The sequence below is a fragment of the Pollachius pollachius genome (assembly GCF_949987615.1).
Source record: "Pollachius pollachius genome assembly, chromosome: 17".
Lineage (NCBI taxonomy): Eukaryota > Metazoa > Chordata > Actinopteri > Gadiformes > Gadidae > Pollachius > Pollachius pollachius.
Genome location: NC_136950.1, coordinates 12,909,759 through 12,930,732, shown reverse-complemented (window position 1 = coordinate 12,930,732; position 20,974 = coordinate 12,909,759).

Below are 20,974 nucleotides of genomic sequence, written 5' to 3'. Positions count from 1 at the left end.
TATACTACTCATAATGCAATTCCAATACTACTATTAGACCATCGTTGCAATAATAACACTTTAGGCCACTGCAACAACAACGACTATGCTAAACACTCCTGTTAGGACTAGGAGTACAACACACATACATCGATAGATATGTCCTTCATACACAAACACAGAGTTGCCCATACAAATTCACAAACATGAGAACGTGACACAAATGGCTCGCAGCACAGTCTGCTGGAGCCCCTCTCTATCTCTTCGCCTGTGTGTTTCTTTCAGGCCCTGTTCAGATATTCCCTTTTATACAGGGAGCACAGATGGATCAGGGAGCAGAGAGGCGGGATGGTGGTAGTGAAGAAAGGATGGAAGAAGAGCGAAAGACAGAAAGAGAGGGCAAAAGCAGCGAAAAACAAAAGACAAGGAGAAGGAAGAACAAAGAGGAGGCATTGGTCAGGGATCGTAATCTTCATCCCTGTTCTGCTAATGGTAGGTGTGTGTGTGTGTGTGTGTGTGTGTGTGTGTGTGTGTGTGTGTGTGTGTGTGTGTGTGTGTGTGTGTGTGTGTGTGTGTGTGTACTACAACACTGAAGCAACAGCCTTGCTGCATGAAAGGCTTGCTGATATATAAAAAAACCTGAGAAGATCTAAACATATGGTGAAATATAAATAACTAGTAACTCAGTAGTAGTTAGTTTAGGAGATAAAGATTAGAGGATATAAACGTGTATATGTAATCACAATGGTGCATTATTTCATTAATTCAACCTAATTCAACCTGCCTGGGGGGGGGGGGGCACACACACACACACTCTCTCAAACACACAAACACACACACACACACACATACACACACAAAGCCTTTGTCAAGTTGATTAGGACCAATTAGGCTAAGGCTAAGCATACAGCGTGGTTGTGCGGCTCACATGGTGGAGCAGTGACCGGAGGCCACGGCCTGGAGACAAACCCGGGTCTAGCCAACACGGGGAGAATTCACTTTGTTGTGCTCACCTAGGGAGAACGGTTTGCATACGCTGCCTTAAGACCAAAAGTAAAAAGAAAGTCGGAGAAAAACGAGACCAGGAATCAATTCTTCTGGTCCCCTGTGACACATGATTAGACGCCATTTACAACCCAGCCCCGGCATCTCATTTTCTCCCTGCTTCGTGTCTTCATGTGTTGTTGCTCTTGTGTTTTGACGCTTTAATATTCCTGGTGTATAGAGATTAATACAAAAAATAATAATTACTTGTTATTGTAGAAATATTTCCACATTGATTTTGTATTGTTAAAATATTTCCATTACGGCAAGGTCACTATTTTAAAGTAATCAGATAATAATAATCAACTTATTACAATAAGAAAAAGAATAGGAAGAACAATATTTGTCAAAGAAGAGGAAAGAAACTAGAACTACATTGCCAGTTGTTAGTAAAATTGAAAAGAAGAGCATGAGTAAATACTTGGTTGTTGTTCTAATTCGATACATTTAAGTAACAACAGGGTAAGGGATTAAACCATCTCTAGTAACATGACAAGCATCCCATTTTGATTCCACCATCCACATATTGCACAAAGAAAATTAACGGACCCTATTTCAGTACATTTACTTTATATCCTATTATGATTTGAACAAAGAAGGGTCCATGCTGCCATTATGAGCCCATCGCCCCGACAACGTGATATTAAACTGCTTCCTGCCTCTGTGCTAAAGTGGAATTACACAGCAGACAAAAAGCAATGTGTCACGGACCCAGGCAAGATGCTCCCCTGTCAAGTAGCATTACGCCAAAACACCAAACCCGACCTGACGGCCGTCCTTCATATAATGAAGATATTGATGATGCGTGAAAGAGGCATATTTTTAGCCCGTCTTCACGTGGCACATTCTTCCAAAAGCGCCAAAGCGCTTTACGTGATGTGAAATATGTTATCGCCAGTGAATTGATTTTATTATGGCACCTTCAATTACAAAAGTACAATACAAAAGGAAAAATATTGAAAAAGAGCGGCCGAGGTAGGAGTGAGAGGCTGGTGTGTGTGTGTGTGTGTGGGGGGGGGGGGGGGGGGGCTTTAGTGAGGACGGAATATTTTATTCCACTATCAAAGCTTGTCCATTGAATGACAGATAGCATGTGGCATCGATGGCATCCATTCAATGCATTTCACACAGGCAGGCCTTGGCAAAAACACTCCATTTTAATTGTCCTCTCAGTGATTCTATGGAATGCTATGTAGGCAACATTAAATCTGTTGCATTTTGCCATTATCTCAGTTTATGTTTGTGGTTCAATCTCAACTCCTCAAAGCGTAATTGCGACAAGGAAACATTGTACGCTCTGAACCCCATCCAAGGCATGTCAAGCACAGTAAATCAGTGAGATTCAACCATCTATCTGTCAACCCCATACCATCTCCCTCCCTCACCCTCTTTCCCAGGGTGCACTCTTTCACACGAATGGCGTGAAGACAGCCAATGGGAGAAGCATTCTTAAAAATAGCACTGGGGTAGAAAGCACAAGTACAGGCAAGTTTTAAACCGCTACTTTGGCGATGAGTAATGAGAGAGGAGAGAAAGAGGGAAAGCGAGAGAGATAGTTTGGTGTTAGCTTCCTAATAGCAGATTTATGTTAAAGGAAAGAGCTCGGGGGGCTTGGGAAAGTGAACGGAACCCTTACAGAAGCCTTCTTCTCCTACACCAATATCCTGCTCTTCAACACCCTTGGGTTAAGTATTGGACTTATCCCTTTATTTGAGGGGATTAGGTTATTTTTTCTGTAAATTTCAGTGATGCAGGCCACAGGCATTGTTTGTCAAGGTTCTGGGACCCCACTTTGCATTCCCCCCTCAACCCCCCCTCCATTCTTTCCTATTCCCACAACCTCATATTCCAAGGACTGATTTGCCCATGGGCACGTGAAAGAATAACAAAAAAAAACTTGAAGTTCAGGTGTGATTATTTGACTTAGAAGATTGACTGATAAAGTTATTGTTTTATTGATGCACCGCTGCGGTCGTGATTATCAAAGCAAGGCGATCTCAGGTGTTGGCAGATAATATTAAGGAGCTGTTTTTATTGTTTATATTTCGTCTTTTGAACAAATCCTGATAATTGATTTTTCGCGGGCTGTCATACACACACTAATAAACCCAGTTCCCTTCTCCGATAAATTGGTTTGAAAATCATTTTGGGTTAAACAGTCATCCCAAACGAAGATGAACATGGCACAGTTTTAATCAAAATGAATTAATGAGCGTCATTTTGAGTGCAAATTGATTCGTATCTAGTTTTATTCATCCTCACCCAAAACAAAATGTACTATCACTTTATCATCTAGCACAGTGACGATAACTCAATCAGCATTGATATTCACTAGAATAATCCACCCTACATACCCAGAATGACAATTCCATCTAACTCAAGATTTCCATCTAAGTATGTCTGGGTGCTTGTGCACATCCGTAATCAGAAACACTTGCATCAATGCTCACAGCATGTTGTTGGGTCAATATGATGTTAAACAAATACATCTAATGAAGCACTTCTCCTCATTCTGTGTATTCTGTTATTTAAAACATCAGACATACTCTCCCAGGTGACCCAGCTGGAATAGGAGTACGTCCAATTCCTGTTCCAAGACCCAGCAGACTGTAGGCTTTGCATAGAGACTGACCAGCAAGGTCTCCGTGAGACTAAACACTGTGTATGTCCGCCCAATTCCGCTGCAGTCTTGCACCACGACTGCATACTTGGCCCTCTTTTTCTCCTCCTCCTACCAGGATGACTGCTCAGATGCTTGGACAGTACTGAACAATGTCCGGTCTCAGGGTTGTCTCTTAAAATGCTTTGGACAGTACAGAACAATGTCCGGTCTCAGGGTTGTCTCGTCCTCCTGGGAATCGGACGCGGACAATCTACGAGCGCCATGGCATTTACAGTCACCGTTTGGCGCCAACATTGCTGTGAAAGCATTTCCCACCAATGCGGTTGGCTAACGAACCGACCGGACCAACTCGCACATTTTACACATAGTAACTATATATAAGGTCAAAGGTCGATGCTAGTCCCAACAGCCCCCTGAATAGGCTGTGGATGGAACATTGCTGTACCTGCCACAGCCATACAAGAAACATGGCAGAGGCCAGAGTGAGGTGGACCCAGGCCTGATGGAGAAACATCCTTTGTCCCATAGTAGATTGTCTCTGCGATCAGAGACAGCAGCCAAGGATGTGGTTCCAGTGCTGGTTGACAGGTTGTAAAACCTTTAAGTAGGTCGGTCAAATGCGAGGCAATGGGCTATGAAACCTAACAAACATGCCCGCTCTCATAAGATATATGAAATGATGATCAAAGGTTGGTATTATTTTCCTTAAAAAGCGGAAGAGAACTGTTTGCCTGTAAGGCTTTTGGATATTTTGGTTATTTTGATACCATCTTATGAGGAAGTATTATTTAATTTTAGTTTTTTAGTTGCGTTTCCTTAAGTAGCTCAATGCAGCCTTACTTTCTCACCCGCTTTTTTTATTCTTCACCCTTTTCCTACTTTTTCCCCCCATTTTCATTCTTTATTAGCTGTGGCCTTTTTACAGTCCCTGGCAAGGATGCAGCGCACATAAATGGGTTTCATTGAGAAAATGGAAGCACAATGGTGTTTGGGGTGTAGTAAAAGTGAGAATTATGGAATGGTGAGTCAGCTGTACAACTGGAGTATATCATCATGTAATTAGAATCGTGTAACGATGCATCGCCAAATTATCAGAATTATTTGCAGCTGTGGAAAACTGCTCCTCTCCAACTTAATCAAAAGGACGAGAAATAGTTTGACTTAATTAGAAGGCTTTGTTTCACTAACGACTTTGTTTGACTTCTTTTTGAACTCATGTTCTACGTCGGCCAGCAGGTGAATAGGAGAACGGGCCGAAACGGTTCAAGTGGTGAAAGGCTTAATGTGTCCGATTGCCGAGTCAATCTTCTAAATGTCAGTGTTTGAGGCTCCAGCCAAAAAAGGTACTTCATCAATTCCAGAGCTCGGTTACAACATTATTTCCATGCTGTTTGGCAAACGGTTTGAGTCGTGATGCCAAAATAATAATTTAACGACGGTGATTCGACTAGGGAACACCCATTCAACGGTTTTGTTTTCAACAATGGCCAAATTAATCCATTTTCAAAACACAGTGCGTTTGGGCTGCTCTTCCAGCCCCGGAATGTGTTATATGGAAGTGCCAGGTAGCGGTTTCAATGCTGTGCAACATGTGGCTTTTTATGGAGCGCCTGACTTAGCACGAGAGGGGATTGAAACATGGAAATAGCAGGTCCCTTGGTGCATCATAAACCTGCGTGGAAACATTTTGAATGCAAATGCACCTGGGATCAACAAAAACACCAGGGCTCCCCATGGGCTCTCACTCTCTTACCCCCCTCTCCTTCTCTCCTGCGCTCTTGACATGCACGCCACACACACACACAAACACACGCACAAACACAAACACACAGGTAGGTACAACACTAGCACAAACTAAGGGAAATGAAAGCCAGGTTGCTTTTCCAAAACAGATGTGATATCCCTTAAACCGTTTGCAATGTGTACGTGTGTGTTTGTGTTTGTGTGTGGCATTTTAAATGAGTCAGATATAAGCTCCATCCACCCGCCCACCCACCCATCCATCCACCCACCCATCCATCCACCCACCCACCCATCCATCCACCCACCCATCCATTCACCCGACCATCTACTCATCCTTCCATGGGGGCGAGGCGTGGGGGATGAGAGCTGCAGAAGCAGGGTACAGGGGCCTCAGGAGACCCTGCATCAGTAGTTAAATGGATTTCACTCCTCTGACCTTGCCTCATAACTGCAGGACATTGTCACCAGAGAGATAGAGAGACATGGAGAGAGAGAGAGAGAGAGAGAGAGAGAGAGAGAGAGAGAGAGAGAGAGAGAGAGAGAGAGAGGCAGAGAAAGCGAGATAAAGAAAGAATTAGGAGCAGAGGAAATAATTAGGAGAGGCAGTAACTATGTGCTCTGCTTTTGTGTGTGTGTGTGTGTGTGTGTGTGTGTGTGTGTGTGTGTGTGTTAGAGAGCGATAGAGAGCTGATGAAGAGCTAGAGAGAGAGGCTGAAAGAGAAAATTAAGAATTAGTTAATTTAGTAAGTTCAAGCCAGTTCAGTCAGTCAGCCGTTTTATGGCTTCAACTTACTTGGCAGCAAAAAATAAGATATGTCGACAATGCTTATATCTCCTGATACAGGTAGTAACATATCCAAGATTATATCTGGGCTGTCATCAGTATTTTCTAATGTCATTTGTGTTCAATATTACTTTAAATTGTGCAATGGTGCAAAAGTTCCCCAGCTCAAAAGTGACAGCCAAAAAGTGAGTGCTGATGATGTCATAACTTATTTAATTAAGCACATACTTTACTACACTTCACTCTCTGACGCTCATAACATCGTGCCAGTGTATTATGAAATACGCCAGTTAGTTCCTTTCCTAACATCGAATCACAAATTTATATTTATCTAGAAAGGGCATTGATGTAACTGAGGTGCATTAAATATGCATTGTTGGTTTAAAAAACTGTCCTCAACCTATTATATCACATATCGTACGATATATGATAACTTCATGCAGTAAAGCTGAAAAGGAGCTTTTGTAAACTGACATTTGAAAGTAAAAGCGTGGCAATAAAACTACTAAACATTTTGAGTGCAAACGCCATCCCAGTCCAGACCAACCATGTTCTCATATATTCCTAACCCCATGCATGTATATCTTGCTCCATCTCCACCTTTTTCTCTCACATTTTCATTTGATCTGGAGTAGACCACCAAAGGGGCAGCGGTCAACTTTGATTGGCATCAACCTTGCTTCGGAACGGGCCAATCGCATCACAGCATTAGCCTGTCATGGAGTTGACAGCTCTGATTTCAATGGAGCATGAGGCATGTTGCATTGTATATATGCACGCATTGTGGGCATATATATGTGTGTGTGGTTGTGTTTTTGTGTGTGTGTCAGAGCTCTTGAGAATGACCCAGGGCAGGCCTATGAACATGTGCACTGTGTCTTGGGTAACCAGGGGCCTCTCATTCTCATTCCCACACACACACACACACACACATCACTTTACAGCTTCCTCCCACCACCACGGAGTGCAGGAACAGAGTGTAGCCGCGGCTGGGGGGGCCTGTGGGGGGGACCACCTCCACCACCTCTCCTACCAGCATTACATCAGCATTGCTTGACCCCTGCCCTGCCCGGCGGTTTGAAGGAGTGGCCCGAACTGCAGGACCTGATCTCTCTCTCTCTCTCTCTCTCTCTCTCTCTCTCTCTCTCTCTCTCTCTCTCTCTCTCTCTCTCTCTCTCTCTCTCTCTCTCTCTCTCTCTCTCTCTCTCTCTCTCTCTCTCTCTCTCTCTCTCTCTCTCTCTCTCTCTCATTTCAAATTGGTTCATATTTTCATTCATAAGATTTTGGATTTGAGTTTTTCTTCACTATAAAATAGTATATGTCGACACAGTGGTCCTCCTAGTAATTTTGCTCCCTCCTGGTTGTAGATCACATACTTATATACTTCATTAAATCTATTCTAATATATTAGAAATAAAAACGCTGGATTTCAAAACAATTAAATCAACAGGACAGGGTGTCTCAGTTGATGTCAGGGTGTGTTGGGACAAGACGGATTTGACAGAGGGTTCCTGTAGAGCCCTATCTGCCCTGTCCCGGGACATTAGCACGGCCTCATGTGATGAGTACTCAGACTGTGCGTGTGTGTGGAACAGACTGTGGAGTAAAGCGGTGTCAGGCAGGAAGCCAACAGGAAGTGTTTGACTGCTGCTTCATTGAGCACACGTCGATGAGCAGACAGGTGTGTGCACGCGCATACACACACTCACGCACACACACGGGAAAACTTACGAACACACACAACTTGGCGAGAGCGCTCTGATTGGCTCAGACAGCGGGGAAGGGTTGAGGGGAGGGGGATCCCCAACAAAGGGGGGGGGGCGGCAGTAACATCAGGAAATTAGGTCAGTGTGTTCCCTCTGACTCCACGGGGACAATGTACATGTGTGTGTGTGCTGTGTGTGTGTGTGTGTCTGTGTGTGTGTGAACGAGTGTTTGTGTGTGTGTGTTACGGTGTGTCTTCATGTATATCGATCATAGTCAATATCTATGCTAGGGATTTGTACATGTTGTTTGTCTAAGACAGAAAAAAAAATACTCTGAATACACATAGAATGAGTTTTTGCAATGAATTCTAAAACATATACATTAACTGAGCAGTTTCCACATTGTTAGGGTTTTCATATTTCCCCATCAGAAATATTGAAATACAGTCTGTGCCCTCCCCCTCCATATTGGGAGTGTCTACGTTGTCTATGGTGGAGCTGGGAGGCCTCTGGAGGTTAACACTGATGTCACTGTCTGATCCAACCTCCCCTCTTCCTCTCTGCCTCTAACACGGCGTGTCCCCTGATCAGGACAAGTCACAGATATACTATAATTGATATGAGATTTGGGGGGTACATTTCAATGTAATTAGAATGGTGATAATTGGACTCATTAGATCTAATTGCTGTGCGAGAATGACTTTGATTAAAAGAGGTTGCCCTCCTCAAATGCAGACGAGGAACGGGGTGAGAAAAAGGGAAGGTCTTGTGACATTGTAGAGGTACAACGCACAGCCTAATTAATGTGAAACACACGAGAATGCTTAGAATAACAGAAGTAGAAGAAGTGCTTTTTTGTTTTTATGTCCGGATCAATAGAACCCGTTTATATAAATGAAGAACAAAATGGCACAGGTAAGAATAGAAAAAAGAATGGTCTCAGCTTGCTATTCTAAAGCTTGCTGTTTTACAGAATCAATACTTGGATTACTTTGGCCACAATACACTTATGGAAAGAGTTTGTTTGTTTGCTATATAGTAGGAGATATCCTACTTTCCTGTCTAATGCCATTAGCTTAATCTTTTCAAAGTCAGTTACATTACAGGTATTTTTCAACTGTTGAAACTGTAACGGTGCCAGCTGATCTAAACTCAGTGTATTTTCAGTTTTAACCACAGCTTGAGGTTTCGTTTAAAGTGACAAATGAATGCAGTCTGTTGGCATTTGTTTACCCACCCAGAAAGTTTCTTCATTGGCTGTCGAACGGCGTAGAAATTGGCACTCTCAAATTACGACGGTTGTATTGAATCAGGCTCTTTGATTTTCAACGGTTGCTATACTATATCACAACGGCGTTTGACACCGCTTGTCAACGTGGGATATATCGGCAGGTATCCAGGAGTCTCGTATGCCTGTTCAAACACATACCAGCTGCAACACACACTCATAAAGAATTTAATTACAGAAGTCCTCTGCTCGTTTTCTCATTTGCCCAAAATTTAGTCTCTTAAGTTGTCAATACATGCCGTCTAAAAAAGGTTGGGTTGTGTTTATCTTGGGGAATTTATGGTTCAGGGTTAAAAAGATTCCTGGTTTGAGGCACTGGGCGCAGGTGTGTTTGAGGTTAGAGAACTGGCAGTTTCTTTCCTGTTCTGTGTGATATGCAGTTCCTTTTAATAGGTGAATGGAAGTAAATAGAATAGAAGAGAAACTTTGGCTACGGCTAAGAAGCTAGAACTCAGTTTGACCACATCAAACAATGTTAATAATGTGTACCTGTTCTTCTTCTGTAATTAGTTCTCGCTGTGCACTTGATCGCAAATAATATTCACCTTCGCAAATTTATTGCATAGCTAACGTCTGCCTTCGACACGCACACAGCAGAGAAGATGGACACCTGTTGTCAGACAAGTTCTGTCGATGTATAGAATTTGGTTTTATGCGGCGTTATCTATAGCATAGGTGGTAGAAAATACACAACATAGATCCTGATATGGAATTAAAAACCCTTTTCGTGCAATATTTAAATTGAAGGCTCGGGTTGTATTACATGATATCATTTTGATCCAATTTGTGTGAAACTCCAGCAAGGTGATAAAAAGACAGGGCTCAGTCTCGTGTTGTTCAATAGATGGCAGTAATATCCCTCAGTCTATGCAACGCCTGTGCTGGGTCCTGTGTAAAGTACAGTACAAGCACACACACACATACACACATACACACACACACACAGAGGAAAACTACAGATATGCAAAGACACAAACACTTAAATCCCACATTTAACCCTCCTACATAACACACACACACACACACACACACACACACACACACACAGTCAAACAACTTTATGTCAAATACAGCACACTGTAGACATCATGACAAAGACACATCCGCACGGCATGAAAAAATAATAAATACATAAATCGATGCAAAAAAACTACGTTGCATTGGCTGTCTCTGGCTGCCACTCCTCAGGAAAGAGCAGTCGCACCCAGAGAACCTCAAACAGCACCGCGGGTGGGCAGGGGTTTGAATCTAACCCAGAGATGAGATGAGATGGCTGTGGGTGGGTCGTGGGTGGGGGGTTTGGGGGGGGAGGAGTGGATGGAGGTGTGGTTGTCTTTAACTACATGGCTGAAGAGAGCGACGCTGCATCTCTCCCCGCTAATGCTCTGAATAAACGACGAGGGAATGGTAGCCCTCAGCACAGTGACACCCCATAATGTGTGCTTTTAAAGATAAAGTCAATAACTGCACTACCATTCGCCAGTGAGTGTGTGTACGCCCATGTATGTGTATCTTCACATGTGCACGTTTGTGTGTGTGTGTGTGTGTGTGAATATGTATGTGTGTGTGTGTGTGTGTGTGTGTGTGTGTGTGTGTGTGTGTGTGTGTGTGTGTGTGTGTGTATGTTAGCGTGCGTGTGTGTGTGGGGGGGGGGGGGTCGCGCAGGGCCGTCTTTCAACACGGTCACAACACACCTGAATCATCTCAATGAATACAGCAGTGACAGTGAGGTGTAAAGGAGAAAAAGAAAAAATAGGAGTATGAATAATCGCGGAAGCCATGTAATTGTGTTCCCTTTTGTGTGCGAAGCCTTGCTCGGGTTCTTGTGTGTTCCTTTTTGTATTACAATTTTTTTCTAACATCCCTCAAGACAGTGCCAGTGTGGTTCAGTTGTTGGCAGGACACGCTGCTGATCATTTGAATTCCCTCAGTATGTGGAGAAGATGTCAGAGAGTAGTCTCTGATCTTGTTTAATATGTGACCAGCAGCTATAAATTACCAACTCCCTGAAATGAGGAAACACTTTCAAATCCCAAGGGACGGCTCTCTCTTGCCCAGTGCCTCTCTCAGTATGTCAATGTCTCTCCCTCTCTCTCACTCCCATTCTCCCTCTTTCTCTCTCCCTCTCTCACTATATCTGTCTATTTCTCTCGCTTCCTCTATATATCTTGCCCTCTCTCTGCTGTATTCAGAGAAACAGAAAGTTTTACTTTCATTTTATGAAAGCCCCCCAAAAAACTGTGACTTTACGTTAACACGCAATTTTAGCTCTCTAGCTAGTGTCAGAATTGTTATTTTATGCTTAAACTTTTTTGTCTCCAAATTGAAATGACTACCAGCCGTTATAAAGTAAGGGGAATCGTTATACGTATTTCTACGTTGGTAATCTATTGCAGGGGAACCACAAAGTTGATATTTCAATAGAGCAGCACCAAATAAGACACTATTTCGAAAGACAAGTGACAAATAGGCAAAAAAGGTTGCTTGTCCTCAAAATGCAGTCCTTTCATCACTCTATATTTTACAAGAACCTCCAATATTCACATTGATGAAGTTTGTCAGTGTGCTTGTGATCCTACTCAGCGAAGTCACGTTATTTGTTCTGAATTCTTCAATACTGAGTAAACACAAGTATAATCTTTTCTTGACACAACATTTGCATGGATCAAAATAAATGTTCCCAGGTAGACTCAGAGTGTGTACAAAGCTTGTCTGTTATTTAAAACACTGTCAACCAGGTAACAGTTTCTGACTCTCGTCACGAATGTCAACAGCAAGAATTCTGCCCTCAGGCTGTGGAAAAAGCCCAAAAAAAGAAAAGAAAATTGTCACAGTAATGAACACCCACGTCTCATATTTGGGGACCGAGAGCAAACAGGTTGAAACTAGAAAATACAACGCTGTTCGATAACTTTCTGTGTTTCGACACGGATGGCGTGCTGGTCGCTGTCCAACGGGGCACCTGGGACCGTTGTGTGTGTGTGTGTGTCTGCGCTGGCGTGCGTGTCTGCGGTGGCATGTCGTGTCAACATTATTCCCTTGTGCGTCCGAGGGCCGTGCGATGGCGAGAAGGAGGACCTACTGTAGGGAGGTGGTGAACTCCTCCAACTCCTCCGTGGAGAGCAGCTCCGTCGAAGGTTGCTGCCGGCGTGCGCCCGCGTGGCGTCGGGCCGGGCCGCCGTCGCCTTCCCCGCCCTCCTCGCCGTCGCCCCCGCCACTCCCGCTCAGACTGGGCCCACGGCTATCGGTCCTCCTCCTCATTGGCTGCTTCTGTGGGGAGGCAGAGGAGGAGGGCGAGAAAGGGAGGGAGAGAGAGAGAGAGCACAAGGGTTGTCATTTGTAGTCAAAGCAGGGGGGGAAACACAGGCCTCTGGATTTATCTTGGGGGATGTGTACAGTGACAGCGACCATACACTCGCCGCCACTACCGAAGCCCCCACCCCCCATAGTAAATTCCCCGACATCGCACTTCGATCGTCAGGAGTGACGAAGAAGATTGTGTCGTTTGAGTCTAGTCTGTGTGGGGAAAACCAGTTCCTTTTGATTTTGTATTCTTTTTTTTGCAGTCAGCGCGGGTACTAAAGTGGTGGTGTTTGTGCATCTGGTTGCTATATTCTGAGGTTTTTTTTTTTGGTCAGGGAAGGGGGGGGGGGGGGGGGGGGGTTTGCCACACGCTAGTCGTTTACTGTTACCGTCATAAACACGGGCGGAATGGCAGTCGTCAGGAAGTGTGGCTTTAAATATTTCACCGCGGCGGTACTTTGGAGCGCATATTATTTTGCTAAGCCGCCAACATGTTAACGGCTTGCCGTCTCCCTGCCTGGCCCTGTCAGCCCTGCCGCAGCTAGCCTCTGGGTGGGCTTAGCGCTGCGCGGCTTCGCAAAGTTGGGAAATACTCACTGATGTATGTTAATGAGATCCGGGGTTGGAATAAGCAATCAGCATCTTCTTCTTCTTTTTTTGGTCTCCTTCCGCCACTCTCTATCCCCTGTCTTAACCTTTTTTTTCCCCACAGACACACACACACACACATGCATACACACACACGCATGCATGCATACCAAAGCGTGCACGTACACTCTATATATGCAACGCACACACACGCACACAAACACACAAAAACACACACACACACACACACACTTCCTCTCATCTCACCGGGAGACACTGCTGGTTTCAGGAAGTACAGCAGTAAATAGGCAAGGCCTCATAAAACTTCCATCCATTTTCATAGTGCAATCTTTGGCAAAGCAAGCTTGGATCCCAGAGTGATGAGCACAATAAAAAAGTGAAGGAGAGAGAGAGAGAGAGAGAGAGAGAGAGAGAGAGAGAGAGAGAGAGAGAGAGAGAGAGAGAGAGAGAGAGAGAGAGAGAATAAGAGAGTGAGAGAAAGAGACAGGAAAGGAAAAGGAGGAGATATATAAACAGCAATGTTCTCTGGTGTCTCGCCACAATAAATTTAATGCAATTCCTTAAGAGCGGATTTCGTATATATCGCTGGATTCCTGCCCTCTGGGCAAAGTGGTCGCCTAGAGAAAATTCATTTTAATTAGGCCTGCACTGCAGGGTGAAGGGGTTGAAATGTGATCCCTGGTGCTCCCAGGCTAGGGCAGGTTGGAGATCAACCCTCTTAATCATTAGAAAACTGGCTTCCACACACACACACACACCCACCCACCCACCCACCCACACACACACGCACAACACGCACGCACAACACGCACGCACGCACGCATATGCGCACGCACGCTCTCAGGCACGCACGGCGACACCTGACGGTGTTAGCGCGGTCCCTGTGATAGACACGAGAGGGAGGAAAGGAAAACATGGGAGGTCTGGGGAGGCTGTGGGAGACTACTCCTCAGGGCCAGACAGGGTGAGTGTCAGCTTGTGGCTGATGGAGGTCTGCAGAGCTTCCTACTGCACCCGTACGGAGGTTAATAAGACGAAGAAGAAGAGCAAGTGTGTGTCTGTGTATGTGTGCATGCATGCACATGTGATTGCGAGTGTGTATGCACTTGTGTGTGTTTTGTGTGTGTGTGTGTTTACGTGTGTGTGTGTGTGTGCATGCATGTTTGCGCATGCATGTGTGGGTCCGTGTCAATGCCTGTGGTTGGTTGCATATATCTGTGTGTGCAACCAACCACACACAGATATATGTATTTATATTTTTGTGTGTGTGTGTGTGTGTGTGTGTGTGTGTGTGTGTGTGTGTGTGTGTGTGTGTGTGTGTGTGAGTACGTACATCGATAAATATGTGTGTGCTTGCACATGCATCTGTTTGTGTGTGTGTATGTGTGTACATGCATGTATCTGTGTGTGTGCGCGGTTAGCGTGTTTGTATTTAGGGAAAAAAGGCGTCTTAAGTCACACAAGCTTCACTCCGGTGCAAGCCGCTACAACGCTAGCATCACAACAACAAAAGGCCGCAGCCCAACGCACAAAGGCAGGGGGGGCGAGCAGACCTCGCAGCAGAGCTAGCTCAGCACAAAGGGTAATGCGCTAACTACCACTTCAAAGTATCAAGGCAGGTAACGTGCAAGCTTTGATTCATTTAGCTTAAGTCCTCCGCGGCTCAGGAAGAGCCCGTTTTGAGTGGCTTTAAGGTAGAAAAAAAAAAGAAAGAAAATAAATTGAGGCCTTCCTGGCACTGACGGTTTCACAGTTTGAGTTTGAACTGCTTTGGCTTGTCAAGAAGATCAACACCGTCTTTGAAGACTGCATAATACCTGAGTGTGAAATGTATTTTGACAAATCTCAGATAATGAGCCCAGGGTGTGTGAAAGTCCATGCAAGGAGTGTCAAGCAGATGGGGGCGAAGTGTGTGTGTGTGTGTGTGTGTGTGTGTGTGTGTGTGTGTGTGTGTGTGTGTGTGTGTGTGTGTGCACGTATGTGTGTGAGGTGATGGGTGGAATAAAGTGCTCATTTAATTTTTAGGGAGGGAGGGAATTGCTTCTTTCAGCCTGAATCCCACCTCCTCACACACACACACACACAAACACACACCTCGTGGTGGATCCCAGCTTGGCCTCTCTCCCCTCCTGGATCCTTCTTCTCCCCGGCGGACAGAGTCTTCTCTGAAGGACAAGAAAAAAGCGAAAACAGAAAATAAACACAGAATCGCGGATGCTTTATGCTTTGTTCTGTCTGCCAATTATATCCAACAACGACAGTCAGAATCAGTGCTGGAAAATCTGTATTTATTCACCAGAGAAAAAATACACATTGTCATGTTGTGTGTGTGACTGCTAGAGGCCCGTTAAACGGATGAAATGGAATGTGTAAATAATTCAATTCATTGGCTGAGAATATATATTCATAAACACTTAAACGCACCGGCCACAATGCACAAATGAAGCGTATCTAAATTGAGTTACGATCCAAAATACGAGTATATGTATAAACAGCCTCTTCCTGAGGAACGGTTGTTAATTAATCTTCTGGAATGACAAGCGACTACCAGGGTTATTGTTATTGATGCTGTGGATATTGTTTGCGTCATCTCTACGGTGATCGCTAATATAGTGGTGTCTGGATTGAAAGGAGCTACGCAGTCAACGTTTGAGGACTTCTGTTGGCACCCATCTTAGTCACCCCCGATCACCCAGCAGAACACCTAACCCCCCCCACTCCCACCCCCATTTACACACGCAATTAGAAATGATGAAAAATCGAAAAAGAAATTACATTTGCTTGTAATACATTCCACCATTCTTCTTTCTGTTGGAAAATGACTTTTGAAGTGGTTTTCCATCCTCACCCCCACCACCCGTCTCTCTCTCTCTCTCTCTCTCTCTCTCTCTCTCTCTCTCACGTTTTTTTTGTGTAATTTAAATGGTAAGCCGCCAGATGTGTGTCTCATGCTTGAAGAGTCGGAGATCTGCATTATTTAGCATATTAACATTCACAGAATTTAAAAAAGGGTTCCTGCATTGCCTGGAGGTTGTAATTAAGTAAACCTTAGCTTGATACATGTAAAAAATCTCACTATGTGAAACTTTTTTTCTGCATCTCCTCCCCTGGAACCAGTCAAATCTATATAATAAATATGGAAACCTCTACGATGATATAATTTTCGCTCTTGCTGCAGGATTAAACACATCAGTAATAATAACTTTTAAATATAGGCGACATATCTGAAAATTCTTCTGACAGCTTCGGTGTACTTTAGCGACAGGAATCCCCAGCTTGCTGCTATTTTTAAAGAGAGAGAGCTAATTATTCGTGGCTCAAATTCTTATAAGGATATATAGGGCGTTTTTTTTAAACGAGCAAACAGCTGGGGCAACCACCATAACAAAGTAGGGATAAACTACATTTTGGTTTGATTCTAAGTATTTAAACACTCAGACACTTCCAACTAGGTTTTAAAGTTGTGTTTGTGTGTGTTTTTGTTAAGGCTTCCAAATATCTGATATGAATCACTCGCCTTTATAGGCATAATGGGGTACTGTCTACCCTGTGAAAGTGAAGTGATGCAATATTCTAGTAAGTTTCTTCAGTTGAATACAAAATATAAAAATCATTAGAAATGTATAGAGTAATGGATCATGCTGGCAAGGGATGACTGACCATAATGTAACACAGACCATAAACAACAATAACATTGCCCAGGATTTGCGCGTGCGCGTGTGTGTGTGTGTGTGTGTGTGTGTGTGTGTGTGTGTAGAGCATGGTAGCTCATGCTGTGTGTTCTGTGTAAATCTGCAGAGACAGTTCAGGCGGGTAAAGGAGTAAGGGGGTAAGGGCAGCTGACCGCTAGTGGCTAGTCACACAAACACACACACACACACACTTTTAATACATGGATCTACAGCTACTACAAACAACTTGACACACACTCACAAACACACTCCCAAGGACACACACACACACACACACCACCACCACCACCACCACCAACACCACCACCACAACATGCTGTTGTACACTCATTACGTCCAGGGCCTGCTGTTGTTGCTGCTGCCGCCGCTCAGATGTGGAAGCGGTGAGAGCACGGGGCAGCTACAGCGGGCAGCTACAGGCTACGTCCATGAACTCACAGCCGAGGAGCTGCCACGACCACTGGCTTTCCAAGCACCCAAGGCCAACAACAAAGCCCTTGTTATCAACAACTCTGGCCAGCGTAGCGCTCGGCCCAAGCCAGGAGAGAAAACAAGATATATACGTATTGAAAAGAAAAATTAAAGTGCAGTAACACACACAGACATGGATGTGGCCTGCCGATGTACAAGCACACACATTAGTTCACACACACACACAAACACACACACACACACACGCACGCACACTGGCACACACAAAGGCAGACACTGGTGTTCAGGGACACAGGGAGAGTAATGCATAACGCAGAGATCAGTTGTTCGTGCACACACACACAGAGACTCTCATACACACACATACACACACGCGCACACACACACACACACACACCTTTCCCAGCCATGCAAAAAAATATAAACCAGGGGCCCGAGGGCCATGACACTGTGGGGGCCCCTCTCTCACTAGTGGGTTGAGAGGCGACGCACCACGATCGCCGGCTCTGTCTCACCTGGGCCCCTAATTGCCCTGTGATTGGTCCAAAGTTGCCGAGGAATCGAAGGTCAGTGAATGACTGATTACCCCGGAGCTTTGAGCCGTGGAGCTACAACAGAGCCTTGGTCCGCTCCACATGTAGCCGTCTGGGACTCCATCATATCTCCATGATGATTCACTGCTTGTTCCGTTCACAAACAAAAAATATACCCACACACAAGCCCCCCCCCCCCCCCACACACACACACACACACACACATAAAAACTCCTCAAGCACTTTAAAAACCTACTCTTTCTCCCCCGTTTATGACGATTGTTATTTGACTTTGTTTGTCGGAAATGCGCGCACCTCTGCTACCGCAGGACAAGCTAAAAAAGAGTGAAACAACTCGATTCAACACAACGCGTTACGGAGGCTCACAAACACCTTCCGTGGGCTTGACTCATCCGGCACACACTTTGTTTGTCCCGTCCTCTCTAACAGTTTCCCCTCCAGGGTTATTTACCAGATGCGCCCTGTGTAAGTTAACGCTAGTTTACACAAGACTCTCCGCAAACGAGCTGTGACACATCAAAGGTCAAATCCATCCATAAGACTGATTAATTAGTTGATGTAACGTGTGTGTTTATGTGTGTGTGTGTGTGTTTGTATTTGCGTTTGTGTGTGCGGGGGTGTCTGTGTGTGCATGTGTGTTTGTGTGTGTGTGTGCATGCATGTGTGCCCAAGTGTGTGTGCATGTGTGTGTGTGTGTGTGTGTGTGTGTTTATGTGTGTGCGCACACACACGTGTGAAAGTGTGCGTGTGTGTGAAAGTGTGTGATGTGTGTGTGTCTGTGCAGGAATGTGCATGCGTACCTTTTTCTGTGTGTGTGTGTGCATCAAGAGGTAATGATGCAATTACATCGGGGAGGGGGGGAATGAAGAAGCAGAGGTAAGATGACATCTTAGATAAGAGGAAAAATTCTCAAAGCCGTCAACCGTCACAACAAGAGATAAGAGGGTGAAGAGAGTGTGTTTACACTTCAGGGTGGACTCAGCCCCTGACCCACTAGGAAACCAACAGAAAAGCCACGTTCTAATTAGTCATTCGCTTTCAAACAAAGCCAATGGAACTGGATCACACTTTTAATGTGAAAGGTCACCGAACCCTCAGAGGCCTCCAGCGGTTCCCAGCGTTAAATACGGCAAACCGACGTTATTAAGATGACTAAATAAGATCGGAGTCAAAGAGGAAAAAAAGGGGATAGAAACATTTGATCCAACATCCCGATTCGCTTTAGACAGTACAGCGTCGTCAATTAATAATGGTCTTTAAGTTAAAACTTGTCAAAGTTAAAATGGGATGTCAACTTTTGTTCGGCAACAGACACTATGAAGGCTTTGTCTGAAGGGATTAATTAAGTCCAAGGAATCAAGAAGCCTGAGGAATCAGAAAGGAAGAAAAAATGAAAAAGCCCTTGTCTTGACTGTCAGGAGGACTCCTCTCTCCCTGTGCTCGCACCGCAGCTCACTCAGAGGCAGCTGGGCCCAACGGGAGTCTGAGTAGGCTCCAAGAGGGGACCCCAAGACTCGCACACCTCAGAAAACTGAGAGGCCTCCCCGACTCCAAAATGAAGGAAGGACACATCAAAAATAAATAAAAACTCTTGACTTTGACAAGCCACCCGAGGAACACGAGGGGAATTGGACGTCTTTTAGTTTTATCTTTGGACGCTATCCCCCAGCCCTCCCCTCCTTCCCCTACTCCTTACGCCAACGCCAGAATGTGTGCCAGAAGTAATGCAACCTGAACGGGTCCGCATGCACGAGTCTCCCATCGCGTCAGGTAGGCTTAGGCAGCGGAGTGGAAGAGGTGTTGCACGGGACACCTTTTGAACACTTTTGTGCTTTCACCTACAGATTAGGATCCCTTTCCAAGACCTGCCTCGGCTGGGTGGATCTGTGTGGGTGTGTGTGTCTGATAATGTGTTTAGCTGCAGGTGTGTATGCACATATTCGAAGCAATCGTATGCAGGTGGACTGCATGTGTGCCTAAATACGTGTGTTTGTGTGTGTTTGCGTGTGTGTGTGTGTGTGTGTGTGTGTGTGTGTGTGTGTGTGTGTGTGTGTGTGTGTGTGTGTGTGTGTGTGTGTGTGTGTGTGTGTGTGTGTTGTTCTTGGGCAGCCTGGTACCCACTTGGCATGTGTGGCAGAACATAAATCTCCCATAGTGACGGCCCTCTTCTCCACCCCCCCCCACCCCCAGGACCTCCTCCCCCCCACCCTCCTCCACTGCCTGCTCTGGCGAAGGCAGCCTGCTCGTTCGGGACACTTCCCTTGTGGGTGTAAGGATCTCAGTGGGGGGTCACAGGTCATCCGGCGGAGGAAGCGACAAGCTGTGAAATGTAAAAGACCAATTTCTTCCACATGTTCTGGCGCTGGGAGAACACTGCCGAGCTGTCAGCCGGCATCACGTTTTAAAATGGGCCAGGGTGCTACCCAGCAGACCTGTCACAACTCATTTGTAATTAAAAAGCCTGTGTGATGTTTAAAGCTGAGCACCCCAGAAACTTTTGAAGACTGTTAAATAAAGATGAGCCACGCATGGCAAAAAGGAAAAAAAGGATGTATTAATAACAGTAATCCTAGATGTCCATTTTTTTTAAGGTGTTTGATCAATACCAATGGAGACCGAAGGACTTTCCTGGGAAGGAATGCTGTAAAAAGAAAACTATTTCCCCACCTGGTGGAAATGTATTCCTTAAAAAAAAGTAATGCAACACCACGGCCTCCACCCACGACACAATTAGAAAAGAATCGTGGAGCAAATCTCATGGCGACACAGAACCCATGGAAATGATGTTGGTCGGCCAACCAGGAAAAAAATGTTAGAATAATAATACATTTTTCGCCGTTATCGACACGACTAGCCGGTACTGAGAAACAGACACTCCCATTTCTGTCTTAAACAGAACACTGGGAAGGACCAATGACACAGTGACACACTCTGCTACAGACTGCGGTACTCTCTCTGCAGTCGATGGCAGAGAAGGTGTTTGAACTCCTCCAGCCAACCTGTTATTAGTTGAATATTCTGGTTATTGTTTGAGACCTTCTTGTATGTCTTAAAGGCAACAGATACCTAAAACAACTACAACTGGAACAAGGTGCTACAGTCTGATACAGCATAAACATGAACAAAAATCCGAAACAAAGCCAGATTGGTGCAGATCTCAACAGAAAGAGACATGGTTTTAAACAGATCATGGTTTGATTACGAGCACGCTGTACGC